A 16650-nucleotide genomic window follows, 5' to 3' on the forward strand; every position below is an offset into this window, starting at 1 on the left:
TTCTCCGTTTAATTGCGCTATTTTTTTCTTAGCCTTCTGTTAAGTCTCTGCGTTTTCCATCTCTGGAATATAGCCTGTTTGGCCTCAATCAGATGCGCCAGCCTGCTGTCCATAGCTTCAATATTTTCCTCTGTCCTGATTTCTCTAGTGGCCTCCTTGACGCCCTCTCTGAGCTGGATGACCCATGTCTGAAGGGGCTCCTGCTCGGCATGTGGAGGCCCCACTGTCCCTCTGTTCGCCCTAATTTTTCTGAAGTGATCCCAATCAGTGAATTTGAAGATTCTTGTTTCCTGTCTCGGTATGCGTATGGTTATGTGTATGATGTAATGATCGCTTCCGAGATCCAAGTTTGAATTTTCCCAATAGGCTCCTCTTGAATTGTTCACAAAAGTAAGATCTGGCGTGGAGTCCCTGCTTGTGGAAGTGCCACAACGGGTGGGATACGCAGGATCAGTAATCAAGCATAATCCCAGATCCATGGCAAGACTCCATAGCTCCTCTCCCTTCTTTGTGTTCCAAGCGTATCCCCATGTATGATAGGGAGCATTAAAGTCCCCTCCAATAATGAGAGGGGAGTTTTTGGCAACCGAAAGCACCTTGTTGAAGAGTGCTCTAAACCTTTGTCTCATGTCGTTAGGACTGCTGTAAATATTCAAGCAGAAAATGCTTTGCGTCTTACCTCTGTTTCTTTTAAGTATAATCTCAACTAGAATAAATTCAAACCTGGAATGTCTAAGGTGAATCTCATGCTCAATGTGCGGAAACTTTTTGTCAATGAGGGTCGCCAACCCCCTCCCCATTCTTTTGTCTCTACATATAACTTCGTACCCAGTGAGCATAATTTCGTCCGCTAAGGTTTCCTGCAGCATAATTACCTTTGGCCTGGCCTCAGATGACCTGATCACCTGTTGCAGTGCTGCTTTTTTGTGTTGGAACCCACGACAATTCCATTGCCACACGTTAAATCCATGATTACTGTCCATTATTATTAGGTGAGGATGCCTTTCTATTACCTGCTATTGTCCTCTTTGTGATGGCCCCCGACAATCCAGGAATGGACTTTATACTATCCGCCTCCGATGGCAGATACTCGTCGTCGTCATCCCTTCGCGCCTCCATTTTCCTAAGTCTTTTCTCTGCCGTTAGCCTCCATTTCCACAATTTGTCCACTTTAAAGTTGGTCGTTTCCACTGTCTCTCTTAACGCTTTAATTGCTTCTTTTATTTCACTGAGGGCTGAGAAGACTGAATCACCCTCGGAACTCACCGCTCTCTTTTTAGGGGCAGGGGAGCGGGATTCCCCTGGATCGTTGCTTTTGCTCACAGGTCTATCTATCTCTACACTAGCAGGGCTTGACTGCTCTTTTTTACGAAGCTCTACTACCTGCCTGGTCAATTCTTCATTAGCTTTTCTTAAAGAGGCTACTTCTTTAATTAATTGCTCTATTCTGGCATCATTGTCATCACCCACAGCCGCCGAGGCGCCCCCAGCAACCCTCGCCATACCTTTGACTTTGTCAGCCCAGGTGGTTCCTGGCGTCGTCTTCTCGCCAGGGATTGAGTCTCTTTGCACGAAGTGCACCTGCGCGTCCCTTGACTTGGAGCGCCTTCTCTCCCTGGATAGCGAACGATGCCTGGATCTGGTGCGACTCCTGGAGCGCGAGTGCTCCCTGTCCTCGGGGCGATGGTTGGGCGCCAGCTCATGCGCCTCGGCTGGTGCCCACTTCGGCTGGTGCCCGGCCGCATTCCAGTGGAGTTGACCTGTAGGTGAGAAGGCCAAGCCAAAACCCTTGTCTAGCTTCACTCGTTTTCTAAAAGATTCTCTTGACTACTTGCACCCCGTTTTTCGGCAAGCCCGTTGGATCGCGGAAAATACGGGCTGGAAGTTGCGTGCTTGAAATCATAGACTTCTGAAAAGATTGCAAATTCTCTACCAAAACTGAAGTCCGCTGTCAGTGCATACCTCTACAGGTATGTCATATCTGGAAAATATGGCACTTGCTGCATCCACAATAGTTTTTCTGAAGTGTCTGCGAGCTCTTGGACTTCGGGAAAATTTGATAAGGCATCGTACATGCATAAATATGACCGACCTGCGTGGCAGAAAATGTCCATACCAACGCAATACCATGGTTGGTCCGGAACCGGACGCATAATGAAAGGCTCCTGTGGCCACTTGTATGCATACTTTTTGCATAGAGGGCATGCCTGTACCAACGTCTCGATATCTGTGTTCACACGTGATCAGAAGAGCAGGCGCCGTGCCATTTCTTTGCATTTGTAAATTCCCATGTGGCCTTGAAGAATTCTCGCCAGCATATGGTGCCTCATATTGGCCGGGATGGCTCAGTATGTATGGCGTCCGATAGCTCAGTAGCAGAAGGCTTCAGCGGCCCTTCAATTGGTTCCCCGTTCCGTAGGTGCTCTAGAACAGCGGCTAGCTGTGCGTCGTTCCGTGCCTCAGAAGCCAGTTTTTTCCCACGCGGTTTCACAGACGAGAGAATCGACCACACTCACTGCGTGCACTTTGACGTCGTCGTCAGTGTGATCTGCTGCGCCCATGACGGAAGCTCTTGACAGCATCTCCAGCAGCAAAAGTTGTTTTCCTGGCACATAGCGTATAGAAATGTCATAGCGTCACCGATGGCCTTCTGTCACCGATGGCCTTTTGGGACATAGATATCAACGGACAATGGTCTGTCGCAACGACAACCTGCCGCCCATACACGAAAGTGTTAAATCTTTCGCAGCCGAAAACGATGGCCACTGCTTCCTTTTCAATTTGTCAATAGCGTTGCTGCGTCTCTGTAAGCATTCGGGAGGCGTAAGCAACCGGCTTCTATGTACCGCTGTGATGCTGCAGCAGGGCAGCATCAATTTCGTTTTTTTTTATGCATCGCAAGATACCTTGGTTTCCTTATCAGGGTTAAACCCTGAAAGCAAGGGCGGCCTGCTAAGGTTGTCGCACAGCGCTCCCCATTCTTTTTCGTAATTTGCTGACCATTCGAAAACGCTGTCTTTCTTTAGCAAGCTTCTAAGAAGCGTTGTCCTTCCCGCGAGCGCAGGCACAAACTTTCCGAAGTAGTTCACGACACCCAGCATGCGTTGAACAGCTAGTTTATCACTCGGTGGGGGCATGTTCAGCATGCACTCCCAACGTCGCGATGCTAGCGCTGACCAAAGAGCTGCGGAAGATCCCCGACCTAAATTGCGCCCTGTACGCAGACGACGTCACGCTCTGGGCCACCAAGGGCTCCCTAGCACGAAAAGAGGCGACCCTTCAAGAGGCCGCGACGGCCGTAGAGAGATTCGCGGCAGCGAGCGGGATGCGTTGCGCGCCCGAGAAGTCCGAGGTGATCCGGGTGCACGGAGGAGGAATCTATAAGTCCCCCGGTCCTATCGACATCTATCATGAGGGCCACAAGATCGCGGCAGGCAATAAGACTAGGATGCTGGGTTTTTGGATCCAGAGCAACCTGAAAGCCTCCCACACCATCCAAACCCTCAGGTATTCCACCAACCAGATCTCGCCGATTATAAAACAAATTACAGGAAGCCGCAAGAGCATGCGAGAAGTGGACACGCGTCGCCTCGTCGAGGCTCTGGCGATCCGCAGAATAACGTATAGCGTGCCGTATCACTATCACTCGCTAAACAAACAGGACTAAGAACAAGTCGATGCCGTCATCAGAGGCGCGTACAAAACGGCCCCGAGTCTCCCTGTAACCACCTCAAATGAGAAGTTAGCGGCTCTCGGGATCAACAACACCTTCGCTGAGCTGTCAGACGCGGTTATGGCTTCGCAAAGGCCAGACTACAGAACACGGCGGCGGGCAGAGCCATCCTCCAACGGACCGGAACGGCAACGGAGCTCCGTGCCTTCGATGGGCAACGATCACTCCCGCCTAAGGTCAGAAGCAAGATCAAGGCGAACCCGATACCGAAGCACATGAGACATGAACTCCATGAAGGACGACGCAAGGCTCGCGTCGACAGACCGCGCCGACAATTCAAGGGTGACCCGTACGTAACGTACGTGGACGTGGCGGCGTACTCTGTGGGGGGCCTCTTCGCGGTTGCCGCCTGAACGGGAGAGACAACTCTTTGACCCTCGCGGACTCCGTAAGGGCAGAGACCCCAGCTGCGGCTGAGAGCATAGCCGCGGCGCTGGTAATAAAGCAAGAAGACAGGGTAGGCAGGGAAGTCCATGTCGTTATCGACTCTCAACAGGCCTGCCGTAACTTTACCAACGGACGAACGCCGCTGCTGGCGGCTCAGATTCTAGGCCCGAGGCTGCAAGAATACCATCAAATCACGTGGACGCCAGGCCACGCGGGTCTGGAGGGGAACGAAAGGGAAAACGCCCTAGCTCGAGCGCTAATCTACCGACCGGTGCAAGATCAATCGTCTCATGAATCCCCCTTTACCTTCATGCCCCTACCATGCAATTACTGCGACCGACTCGAGATCCAGCAACTCAACCGCAGGATTTATCCTCCGCCTCACAGAAAGCTCAGCACCGAAGATGCCGTAGCTTTCCGACTTATTCTGACGAACACATTTACAAACCTACACAGATACAGTAAAATGCTCCCTCATACAAATCACGGCATCTGCCCCTGGCGCGGCGACACACGCCCTACACTCTTTCACGTCTCATGGGGGTGCGGGGGCAAACCTGAACACTTAAAGACGCCAAGCACGTCATTTGAGCGGTGGGAGGTACAGCTGACCGGCGATACCCTGGTGGGACAAGAAGCTCTCGTCCAGCAAGTACGTCGAGCAGCCATGGCCAGTGGAGTCTTGGAATGAGGACACCACCCACTCGACCTCAAGAGCAACCACCTCGATGGTCCGAATAAATGTTTTCTCTCTATCTCTCTCTCTCGACAAGAGACGAGCTCGGACGAATTCCCCGTTCGTTTATCACGTCACCGGGGAATTCAATTCGTTGAACGCGAAATGCGCGCTTTACTAGATTGAACGTTGGCCCGACATATTCTGCCGCTTCTAGCACTGTTCTGACACGTTGGTCATGCTCTTGCCGGGATTTGCCCCACACGACATACACCCTAACGCCAGGATGCGCGTCCAAAATTCTTCTTAGGCTTTGCTGGAATACTTCGGACGCTGACGATATTCCAAAGGGCAGTCGCAAAAACCGATAACGGCCGAAGGGCGTTGCGAAAGTGCGTATTTAGAATTGCCTCATCTAAGGGAATTTGATGAAATCCTGCGTTTTCGTTTAGCCGAGTGAATACCTTTACGCCGGCCAGCTCGGCCTCTATGTCCTCTCGCCTCGGCATTGGGTAGTGCTCGCGCTTGAGGCACTCATTTATCTTCGTGGGGTCCATGCATACTCGCAGTTTCCCGTCCTTTCGTACGATAACAAGGGGACTCACCCAATCTGTTGGCTCGGTGACATTCACAATTATTCCGGCTTGCTCCATGCGTGCCAACTTGTGTCGAAGTGGCTCCTCTAAGGCCAGGGGTACTCGGCGTTGTCTCTGAACCATTGACACGTCGTCCTTGCGAAACACCGTGTGGTAGACGCGTTTTACGCAGCCAGTGCCAGGGAACAGGTGACGAAACTTGGCGACCACTCCTTCAGAGCTGTTCCGCGACACGCTGTTCACGCGTGAATACAGTCCTAGGTGTTCATTCGCCTGAAGACCTAGGATGGCTTGGCGCCCTTTTCGTGCCACGTTTTTTAAAAAGCTCAGCATGGCAACGCGATCGTTTAGAACAACTTTGGCACGCATGATGGCAATGTGCTTGATTAGGTCTTGGCCATAGGAGCGTAAACTCACACTGCTACGGTGCACGTGCGACTTTGGGTTCATTTTGCTGTATATTTCATAACACAGAAAATTTGCTTGCGATCCGGTGTTAACTTTTAAATCAACTGCCAAGTTCATTAGGACTTGCACCATCCAGTCATGTTTGCTTGACACGTTCCTAGCGGATATGTCGAATATCTCGGAATCGTCTTCGCCGCTTTGTAGCTCGCCAACTAGTGCCGTCGCTTTAACCCTGGTGAACTGGTTTTGTCGCTGACATCTCCGGCATGTTCGGCCACATGCCGAGCAGCTTCTTGGGGCGTGTGTTCCGCCGCAATTTCGGCTCACATAACGCGCCTGTTGTTCTCGGACTTTGCTGCTTGCGCTAGCCTTGCCGATTGGATGCAGGTGGTTTTATTGGCTCCATATTTGCTGCTGAGTTGCTGCTGCTTCAGCTGCTTTAAAGGCTTGTTCTGCTTTCTGCAAAGCCAAGTTCTCGGCGAGGAGCTTTTCACGCACCCTGTAGTCGTGCATCCTGAATACAATTTGTTCCCTCACCGTGGATTCTGTGAGAGCGCCAAAGTTGCAAGCACATGCGTGATTTTCCAGGTCTTGCAGGAAATGCTCCACTGGTTCGCCAGCAGCTTGGGTGCTCCTGAATATGTACCGCTCGTGCACCTCATTGGTTTGTGCAATGCGATACTCGTCAAATTTTTTCATCGCCGTGGGATAGTCGTCGTTCTTCTCGCCTTCTGTAAACGTGAAGGTGTTAAATACTTTAATAGCCTCTGCGCCATCGAGGCTTAAAATCAGCGCTGTTTTAGACTCAGGTCAAGGTTTTTGGGCAACTTCTGAAGCACACACGAAGATTTAAAACCTTTGTTCGAAGAGCTGCCAGTTCATTCGCAGGTCGCCTCTTCTAGAAAGCGGATCCGGTGGCTTGAAGAAATCCATTTCACTCTGCAGTATCCTTTGTCTTCATGCGTCGTGCAGGCAATGCATTGCCGTGCTAACCACTCCTGACACTATGTATCGAGCGGATCAGTATACGACACATCATGTGTCACTTGCTGGCAAAAGTGGGCCTAACGTTTATTCAGCACTTGTTTTATACAAAATAAGAAGAGGAGGGGGACGCCCTTTCCACATGGGGGCGTATCTTGCTACGAATACAGCGCGCGCCACACGCAGCGCTGATAGTGATACAGAATACAATGCAGGTATTATGTGGATAGCTTGCGCCTCGTGGCACAGGACTGCAGAATAGCCACGATAACATTCGATAGAAATGTCCGGCCATGGTCTGTGAGAAGTTGTTGCGGAGCTCCATGCAATAAAATCACGTCACGTAGAAGAAAATCGGCGACATGTGTGGAGCAGCTTGTAGGAACGCTCGGGTGATGGCATAGCGGGTGGCGTAATCCGTGGCCACAGTGACCCACCTATTCCCAGAGGTAGAAATATGAAATGGGCCATGTAAGTCCAAACTAACCACGGGAATGTCGAGTGGTTGAAGGCACCCAGCAGGGAGCGTCGATGGTGTCTTGCGTCGCTGGCATTTCTCATATATAGCTACGTATCTTCGAACGGAGCGAGCAAGCCCTGGCCAAAAGAAGCGTCGGCCGATCCAATCGCACGTACGTCAGAAACCCAGGTGAATTGCAGTGGGGAGGCCCTGAAGTTCGTGGAGAATAGCTGAGCGAAGGTGTTTAGGGATCACAATGTGTAGCGCTGGGCCATCTGGTTGAACGTTGTGGCGGTAGAGCACGCCATCTTGAAGTCTGGATAGGTGAAGGAAACTTTCGGCAAGTGACGGTTCAATGCAGTCAGCGATGATACGCAAGGACGGGTCACGGCGCCGCTTATCGGCGGCATGGAGCCGTGGAAAAACCGGGAAAGCACAGGCGTCGGTGTCCGCATCAGACGTAGAGGCTGCGTCTTCGACTGGATAGCGAGAGAGGCAATCTGCGTCCTGGTGTTCGCGTCCCGACTTGTAAGTCACTTTGTAGCAATATTCTTGCAGTCGGAGGGCCCAACGACCAAGCCGGCCAGCAGGATCCTTGAGCGACGAAAGGCAACAGAGCGCATGATAGCCTGTGATTAGTGAGAAGGGCTTGTCATATAAATATGGGCGGAACGTTGAAACAGCCCAGACGAGAGCAAGACATTCGCACTCGGTAATAGAATAGTTGCGCTCTGCAGTTGTCAGGAGCCGGCTAGCGCAGGCTATAACGCGGTTGTGTCCGTGTTCGCGTCACGATAAGACGGCGCCGATCCCATAACCACTGGCATCGGTTTGGACCTCTGTAGCTGCGGACGGGTCAAAGTGGGCCAAGACCAGTGGATTTGTGAGAATCGTTATAAGGCGTGATAATGCGGCAGCCTGAGGGGAGCCCCACGTAAAAGGCACGTATTTTTTCAGGAGTTCAGAGAGTGGTCGAGCGATTGCTGCAAAATATTTCACGAATCGCTGGAAATAAGAACAGAGGCCCACACAACTCCGAACGTCTTTGACAGACTAAGGGAAAGGAAAAGCCGTTACTGCTCGAATAGTCTCCGGGTCGGGCTGTACTCCGGAAGCATCGACTAGATGGCCGAGCACTGCAATCTTTCGATGAGTTTCGATGAGCACTGTACATTACGATGAGTTTAATTGGAGTCCACGCTTGCGGAAGACGTCAAGGATATAGCTGCGACGCGCTAAAGGTACGTCTCAAATGTAAGAGAGAACACAAGACCGTCGTCCAAGTAACAAAGGCAAGTTGACCATCTGAAACCTTGAAGAACATAGTAGAGCATCTGTTCGAACGTGGCGGAGGCATTGCATAAACCGAACGGCATAACCTTGAATTGGTAGAGGCAATCTGGAGTGACGAAAGCGGTCTTTTCATGGTCTTACTCATCGACAGAAATTTGCTAACAACCACATCGAAGGTCGATGGACGAAAGTATTTGGCACCTTGAAGACAATCAAGAGCGCCCTTAATTTGTGGTAAAGGGTAAACGTCGTTTTTAGTAATTCAGTTTAGGTGGCGGTAATCGACGGCGAATACCTCGAACAACCTTCGGTTTGCCGATGACATTGTTCTATTCAGAACATATACATACGTGTTACAACAAATTATTGAGGACCTTAACAGGGAAAGTGTAAGAGTGGGACTGAAGATTAACATGCAGAAGACAAAGATGATGATAAATAACCTGCTAAGGGAATGGAATGGAATGGAAAACTTTATTGACTCTTTAAAGGTTTTAGCGGGTCGAGGCCGAAGTCTTCATTCTTCAAGCTTGAGTCCTCTTCAGCCATGGATGGGCCCCTAGTCCAGGGCTCCACTGAGCCGGGCCGCCTCGCACGCGTGCGCTATTAGAGCTCTTTGAGTCTCTAGCTCGCGGCTGGTGAGCCAGCTCTCCCATTGCTCCGCACTTGGTGTTTTGTGTTTGTGGAATGCCTGGTTTCTTGTACACTCCCATGTAATGTGGTATAATCTTGGCTTAGCTCCACACCACGGACAGGTTGCGCTATACTGCGTGGGCAACATCCTACTTAGTATGTGTTAGTTTGGGAAGGTGCCCGTTTGCAGTCTCCGCCATCCTGCGGCCTCCTCCTTTGTTAATGCTTTATGTGGTGGCGGATATTGATATCTTAGACCCTTATAGAGGTTTAATAGCTCTGAATAGCTGTTCCCGCAGTTGATCTGTGGCCCCTCTGGGACGGTTGACGTTCCTGCTCGGCTGGTCATCCCTCGAGCTAGGCAGTCCGCCCCTTCGTTGCCCCTGATCCCTGCGTGGCTTGGTATCCAGATAATGTTATGTGTGGGTTGTCCCTCAGCGATTGGAACTCTGCTACGGATCTTGAGCGCCGTGTTACTTATTGTGCCTCTTATATAGCTCCGGCACGAATCTTGTGAATCTGTTACAATATTGAGAGATATTCCTGTTCTATAACCTTCTTCCGCTGCCAGTGCGACAGCAATTTCCTCTGCCTTGGTTATGTTAGCCACCTCGGCCGTGAGTCCTGTGATTAATTCTCCTTGATTATTTACTACTACCGCTGCCGCGTTGTTTTTGTGTGCGTGTGAGTATAGGGACGCATCGGTATAGACTGTATTGTCCCGATGTCCCATCGTCTTTTCGTAAAACTCTGCCCTAGCCTGTCTCCCACTCGCTTGGAGGTTTGGGTCCATGTTGCGAGGGATAGGTTGTATGCGTAGTTTCTTTCTTAGTGGGTCTGGTATTGTGGCCCTGCTACTTTGTGGTTTTTCTACTTCCCGACCTAGCTTTGTCAGGAGCGCCCTTCCCGTCGTTGTATTGCTGAGTCTTCGTACTTGTGCGTTGAGCTGGCATTCCCTTAGTTCTTCAAAAGTGTTGCTGATTCCAAGTTGCATGAGTTTGTCGTTGGATGTGTTCCTTGGGAGGTGGAGAGCTGTTTTATACGCTTTCCGGAGGATGTTCTCCACTTGCTCTTTTTCGGTTTTGGTGATTGCATGGTACGGCAGTGAGTATGTGACCCGGCTGACTATCAGGCTGTTGAGCAACCTGAGTGTGTCCTCCTCTTTCATGTCATATCGCTTGTGTGCCACTCTGCTAATCATTCGGCCCACCTGTCCTGCTGCTTTGTTTAGCAGGCAGATTGTGTGGCTGCATTTCCGGCTTCCTTGCAACCACATGCCGAGGATTCTAATCATCTTTTGTTCCGGGATGTTCTGTCCTTCTAGCCTTACTTCGAGCGGGGCATCAGTGGGGTGTCTGCCCACCCTGGGGAGTTCAGATTTCTCCGTGGGGCATCTGAGGCCTCTTTGCTTTGTGTATTCTTCGATGCAGGTGGCAGCTTCTTGTAGTGCCTCTTGTTTATCCCCTAGTGAGCCTTGAGTAGTCCAGATCGTTATATCGTCCGCGTACATTGCGTGACTGATTCCTTGGATCTTGCTAAGTTTTTGGTAAGGTTGACCATCGCTATGTTGAAGAGTACTGGCGAGATTACTGAGCCCCGCGGAGTGCCCTTGCATGGCGTTTGAAAGGCGTCACTCCGTAGGTCTCCTAGGCCTACTGTCGCTGTTCTGTCGGTTAGGAAGCTTCTGATATAGTCATGGACTTTCTTCCCGCAATTAGTGGTGTTAATTCCCTCCATAATGGCGGCGTGGGAGACGTTGTCAAAGGCTCCCTTGATGTCGATGGCCATGACCACGTTTTACCCGTGTTTCGGCATTGTCTCGAGTACCTCTTCCTTTAGCTGTAGCAAGATATCTTGGGTAGACAAGTTTGCCCTGAAGCCGAACATGGTGTTGGGGTACCATCCTCCGTCTTCAAGATGCGTTTGGATTCTTCGGGTCACTATTCTTTCGTACAGCTTGCCTAGGCATGATGTAAGCGAAATTGGTCTGAGATTTTCAATTTGGAGTTTTTTGCCAGGTTTGGGAATCATCACCACTACGGCGTGTTTACACTCCGCTGGTGCTTTGCCATCCTCCCATAGTTTGTTGAGGTAGAGGGTGAGCTGATAAGGGACAAAATTTCAAGATCGCAGGTCAGTCTCTAGAGTCTGTGGAGGAGTACGTTTACCTAGGTCAACTAATCACAGGGAACCCCAACCATGAGAAGGAAATTCACAGAAGAATAAAAGTGGGTTGGGTCGTATGCGGCAGACATTGGCAGCACCTGAATGGGAGCTTACCATTATCATTTAAAAGGAAATTATACATTGAGTGCATTTTACCGCTGCTGACATACCGCGCAGATACTTGGAGGCTGACAAAGAAGCTTGAGAAGAAGTTAAGGACCGCACAAAGAGCAATGGAACGAAGAATGCTAGGCATAACTTTAAGAGACAGAAAGAGAGCAGTTTGGATCAGAGAGCAAACAGGCATAGACGATATTCTAATAGACATTAAGAGAAAAAAATGGCACTGGGCAGGTCACGTAATGCGCAGACTAGGTAACTGTTGGACCATTAGGGTAACAGAATGGGTACCAAGAGAAGGGAAGCACAGTGGAGGACGGCAGAAGACTAGATGAAGTGACGAAATTAGGAAATTTGCTGGTGCTATTTGGAGTCGGTTGGCACAGGACAGGGATAATTGGATATCGCAGGGAGAGGCCTTCGTCCTGCAGTGGACATAAATAGGCCGATGATTATGATTCTAATTTGAGTGATGACACACTCTCATCATAAGAATACGAACGATGAATGAATCTAGTTGAACGGTTTTGAAGTGACTCAAGGGCGCCTTGAATATAAGCTTGTCGCGTTTTTCAAATTGGTGAAGCATATTCCAATTTCGTTCGCACGAGAGTTTTATAAGCTAACAATTTTACGTTCCTAGGTGCGTTATGTAGACCACGTCAGAAAAATCCAAGTGTTTTATTTGCAGATAATATGACGTTAGTGACGTGTAAAGCCCAAGAAATGTCATGGCAGAAAGTGGCTCCCAGATACTTGAACGATTCAACTGCTTCAACAGGAAAGCTGCTAATCATATAAGAAAAAAACAAGTGGAAAGCGCCGGCGGTTAAAGATAAGGTTTTGCATTTGTGAGGGTTAAGTTCCATTAGCCAATCGTCGCACCATTGCTTTACATGGTTAAGGTCAGTTTGAAAAGTTTATTGATCAGAAGTGTTGTCAACAGTGCGATAAATAACACAGTCATCGTCGAACATTCTGATATTACAACATACATGAGTTGGTAGGTCGTTAATGTATATCAGGAATAAAAGCAGACCAAGGACGGACCCTTGCGGAACGCCTGATGTTACTGGAAGGGAAGCAGAGGTAGCATTGTTAACAAAAACAGCCAGAGAGCGGTTATTTAGAAATTCACGGATCCAATTTATGATGTCGGGGTAAAGACTTAACAGTGAAAGTCTGAGTAGAAGGCGCTTATGGGTTACGTTATCAAACGCTTTCGCGAAGTTCAGAAAAATGGGGTCAGTCTGAAAATTGCAATCTAGGTTTCATGTAAGTCGTGCGCAAACATGGCCAGTTGAGTTTCGACCGAAAAACCCCTGCGAAATTCATGCTGCGCAGGATTGAAGAAATTATTGGAATCAAGAAAGTTCATGACATGTGTGTAAATGACATGCTCCATGATTTTGCACGGGATACTGGTTAAAGAACTGGTTCGGTAGTTTAGCGGTGACTTTCTGATACCTGATTTGAAGACTGGAATGACCTTTCCGTATTTCCCATCGGCAGGAAGCTGGCCCGTGGAAAGTGACTATGAGCGCAGTTAACACAAAAACGATGCACAAATGTTTCGAGTGTTCCTTAGAAATTTTGAGTGAATGTTATCGATCCCGGCTGATGAAGATAGTCTAAGTTCGTCAGTTATGGCATAAATTCCAGATGCGACAAAGAAAATTGGCAGCATAACAGTTCCGAAGACACTGGAATGTACAGGGGGCGGCATGTCGGTTTCTTTACTAAATACGGATGAAAAGGCGCTGTTAAACCTATCAGCACATTCCATGTCGGTGGCCACTTCCTCTGACTCTTTCGAAAGAGCGACAGTGCATGCGTGGTTTTGGCTTTATAACCTGCCAGAATTTTGTTGGGTTGGTAGTCAGCATTTTTGGCAAGTCAGCGTGAAAAAAAGAATGCTTAGCGTTGCGAATCACCGTTAGGTATGTTTTTCAGCTATATTTCAGCCAGGCGTTTCCATTACACCGCAGCTTGGCGGACATGTGAGCTGTGATTTCAGTTCTTTCGGGCAAAATGTTTGAGTCTTACCGGTACGTTCTTTTATGAGAAAATACATAATTTACATGTCTTGACAATGCGTAGCCTTCAAAAATTCGTTTGCAACGTATTTGGCAGCAGCAATGCAGTTATTATTATTGTATTTGATCCTTCGGCAAATTCTATAAGGAGGCAGAGCTGCAGCGTGAGCCCCCTCCCCCACCACGGATGAAATTTCTGGCTACGCCACTTATATATGTATATATATATATATATATATATATATATATATATATATATATATATATATATATATATATATATATATATATATATACATATATATATATATATATATATATATATATATATATATACATTATTATTATTATTACGATATCATCGAGCGATGCTCAAGGGACGAGCCGCCGCGAGAACGACGACGAAGTGGGTCTGTGCCCTCGGCGCGCGCGAGTGTCGGCCTGACGTTCTGGCTGCAGTGTAAATACCCTATATATAGCTTCTTTCACGTGTGTTTTTCCACACAGAACATTCTGGTGGAGGTCAGCAATCCCCGTCCTGACCACGGAACTCCGGAGTGGTCGGTACATCGAGCTTGTCACCATGCCTCCCGATGACGAGACCGCCTCTACAACGGCTTCGGCTTGTTCGACTGCTCCAATCATCACGGTTGCCCAACATCGCGACCCTGGTGTGTTCTCTGGCCTGAAGGGAGAGGACGTGGACGAATGGATCAAGCTCTATGAACACACCAGTGCTAATAATAGGTGGGATCCAACGATCATGCTCGCCAAAGTAATCTTTTATCACGGCGGCACTCTACGCGTGTGGCACCAAACGCATGACGACGAGATGAACAGTTGGGACAGTTTCAAACAAAAGTTCGGTGACCCCATTGGGCGCAAGGCTACCGCGAGAAAGGCTCTTGCGTCTCGTGCTCAGACATCTACAGAGCCGTACGTTTCATACGTCCTCGACGGTTTGGCTCTCTGCCGCAAAGCTGACGATACGATGTCTGAAATAGATAAAGTGTCGCATGTGCTAAATGTCATCGCGACGATGCTTTCAATTCGCTTGCTTTCGGGCACGTCTCGACTATCGAAGCCATCATCAAAGAATGCCGTCACCTTGAACAAGCTAAGAGCCGCCGTATCTCACACCACATTGCGCGGATACCCAACACTGCTGCTACGTCGACATGTGAGGGTCGACCGCTTCAGACCACCATCTGTGACGACGTCACCCGTATTGTTCGCCGCGAGCTCGAGGCCTTCTGTCTGCCAGCTTTCTCCGCGACGCCTCCCGATCCACCAGCAACCACGATTGCCCTGATTCAGGCCGTCGTCAGACAGGAATTTCAGAACATGGGTCTCAACTCCGTGTGTTCATCGTCTCCACCCACGGTTCCCCAGTTCTCTAGCAGCCCTTTTCGTCCCCGGCAGTCCTTTTCTACCACACCTCGCCGCAATGGCGTACCCCTGATGCCAGGCCGGTCTGCTTCCACTGCTGTTGCATCGGCCACGTAGCTCGTCACTGCCGCAACCGATGGCCACCACCTTCTCGGATATACACCACAGCTCACTCTCGCTCCTTTGGACCTTCGGTTCCCCATGCCAGCCGCCATGAACCCATTGCCGCTGATGCTCCTGCCCCGAACTTTCGCTACAGCCGCTCTCCCTCACCTCGACGCCATCAGTCTCGTTCGCCCCAACCTCGTCGCTTCTCTCCGTCGCCTATCGCCTCCCTGATCCAGCCGGAAAACTAGGCACTGCAGCTTCTGGAGGTGAAGCTGCGTTGTCCACCCTGCCCTCAAATCCTCTGCTCATGTTACACACGAACCAAAACCTTCTTGACGTAGACGTTGATGGCTATCCTGTCACGGCACTCATCGATAAAGGTGCACATCTTTCTATTATGAGTGCTGCCTTCTGACGACGACTGAACAAGCTCCTCACCCCAGCGTCGGCACACGTCGTCCGCGTTGCGGATGGCGGTACTGTGCTTATCATCGGCATGTGTACGGCACGTGTTAGCATCGCCGGCCGCCACACTCCTGTCCTCTTCGTGATTGCTCATTGCCCCCACGACCTCATTCTTGGCCTCGATTTTCACTCCGCGCATTCTGCTCTTATTGACTGCTCTTCCAGTACCCTTCGCCTTGAGTTGCCGATTCCGCAGAAACTTCTGACACACCCCAGTGCCGTCTACGCCCCACAGGCTTTATTCGCCTGCCACCAAAATCAATAGCCTGTATTGAACTCTTGTCTTCCCCACCAGTCCCTGATGGCGAGTACCTCGTCGCTCCTCTGCCCGACATTCCACTACAGTATTACGTTACCGTGCCTCACAGTATACTTACTATTACTGCGAACCGCACTTTCATGCCTCTCTTTAACTTTGGATTGGCAAAGCAAATTTTACCGCAAGGTATTTGCCTTGCCTACGTTGATTGTCTCGGCGACCATCACGCGGCAACTTTATCGGCCGATGCTTCTTGCGAGCTTAGCAGGCCCATCGTGCCAGCCTCGGTCGCCGATCCCAAGATGCAGAAAATGGTTGCGATGGACATTTCCTCTGCGCAGGATGAAGACCTTTACCAAGTATTATCGTCCTACATGGATATTTTCGACTTCGACGATCGCCCTTTAGGGCAGACGCTCGCGGTCAAGCATCGGATTTTTACTGGCGATGCTACTCCTATTCACCGACGACCGTATCGAGTTTCTGCGTCGGAACGCCGAGTAATTCAAAGTGACGTAAACAAAATGCTAGACAAAAACATCATTGAGCTTTCTTCGAGTCCTTGGGCGTCACCTGTAGTATTGGTTAAGAAGAAGGATGGCACGTCGCGCTTCTGTGTAGACTACCGCCATCTGAACAACATTACTAAGAAGGACGTCTACCCACTCCCACGTATAGACGACGCCCTTGACTGCCTGCACGGTACCAGCTATTTCTCTTTTATTGGTCATCGTTCTGGATACTGGCAGATTGCTTTTGACGATATGGACAGAGAAAAACAGCGTTCATCACACCTGATGGCCTATACCTATTTAAAGTAATTCCGTTTGGGTTATGCAACGCCCCTGCCACCTTTGAGCGTATGATGGACTCCTTGCCCCGTGGTTTCACATGGTCCACATGTATCTCCTACCTCGACGACGACATCGTCTTCTCG

Source organism: Dermacentor albipictus, chromosome 2 (assembly GCF_038994185.2).
Source record: "Dermacentor albipictus isolate Rhodes 1998 colony chromosome 2, USDA_Dalb.pri_finalv2, whole genome shotgun sequence".
Classification (NCBI taxonomy): Eukaryota; Metazoa; Arthropoda; class Arachnida; order Ixodida; family Ixodidae; genus Dermacentor; species Dermacentor albipictus.